The sequence below is a fragment of the Lampris incognitus genome, chromosome 19 (genome assembly GCF_029633865.1).
Source record: "Lampris incognitus isolate fLamInc1 chromosome 19, fLamInc1.hap2, whole genome shotgun sequence".
In the NCBI taxonomy this organism is placed as follows: Eukaryota; Metazoa; Chordata; class Actinopteri; order Lampriformes; family Lampridae; genus Lampris; species Lampris incognitus.
In genome coordinates, this window is record NC_079229.1 from 24899029 (window position 1) to 24900624 (window position 1596).

The window sequence follows — 1596 nt, forward strand, 5'->3', positions numbered from 1 at the left end:
GGCTATGGTTATCTGGAAGCCAGGAATAACGGGGTCAGGGATTAAGCCCTAGCTGACTTGAGTCACTGTGCAGAGTTCCCCTTCAAATATCGTCTGGTGGTGGGGTGGATTCTCTCTAAATGAGAGGCACGACAACAAGAGCAGCTCCTCGTTGTGTCCCTGTGTGTTAGCCGGAGTCTGGATGAAAGGAAGCAAAGAAAGTGCCTGCAGTGACTCGCTTAAGGCCCGCCTCCCTTCCCCTTAACTAAGACAACGAGATGCAAATGTATTCTTGCTGTTGTCTAAAGCCATATCTAAATGCTGGTGAGATGTGCACCGGCCACGTTGTGCTGCAAAATGGTCAAAGCCACTCGGCATCCTTTCCTGGTCGTCGGCACCGTAGCTGCTCCCGTCTTCTCCTGGCCCAGTTTACCATCGCCCGATGAGTCAACACAGTTTTATTAGAGGCCCTGTGGGAAGACAGTAACAATGGCCTCACACCCCAGTACTAGAGTAGTCGTCATGGCAATGTGGTAACCATTGATGGATTCGGTGCAACCGTTTTTACATGCTTACACTGTCTCCCCCCTCCCAGTGTATATGGAAACCAGAAGGACATGATTTTTGATCTTGTTCTCAAGGCCTGACATACCACACGATGAATATTTTGATTTGTGCAAGCAAGCGGAAATAGCAGGGTGAACGCAAATGAAAAAAGAAAAAAGAAAAAACCAGCAGGGTTGGCCGACCTCGCTCCAAAATCCATGTCTACTCAGTGTTCGCTGGCTGGCTCAGGGGAGGTTTAGAGGGCACAGCATCAACATATTGATTTTGCTATGGAGGTTGCACGCCACCGCGGTTAAACTCGCTGCGATGGGGTCTTACTGTGAAAATTTTCGAGTTGGGGAGAAAAGAGCAAATCGGGAGTAAACAAGCGTTCAAGCCACAGTGCGCTCAGTCGGCGTCGGCGACGGTGTGCGCCTGGCGTCTTATGGTGGCTGAGAGTGTGACCTGAATTTCCCCTGGGACGGACAATGGGCGACATGAACGGAATACCAATAGTTCACGGCTGGCCGGTTTTCCGCTGCAGGGCTGAAAGAAATGCCGTGGTGGTGCACAGCTCGGAAAAAAAAAGAAGAGGATTGTTACCCTCTCATTCACATGCATATGAATCCCGGACATTTGGCACTCTCTCTCCCAATCCCGCTCAGCTTCACATTCTGGGTCAGTTTTCTCTCAAGAGGCCTATTTTCTCGCCCCTCCGGCTCCACAGCAGATTTTCTTTGAGCGAATGTGTGGAATGAATGGCGGCGGGGGGGGGGGGGTCCCCTGCACTTCTTTTTGCAGTTGTAAGAGCATGAACGCAACTCCATCCGACAACGGCAGAACTACGGAGAGGCGGCGGGATTTGCATAGTAATGCCGCAGACACTCGAAAGGGCAGAGGGAAACGCAGTGTCACTTGACACATCCTGGACAACGTGGCCGCGTTCCTCATTTTCTGCATGCGAAATGCAGCGTGTTCAGATTAACCCATCAGAAGTCCACCAGAACCCTCCCGGCATCACCGGCTAATTAGTTCACCAGTGAACAAGTTGGAACTCAAACAGAGAGAGAA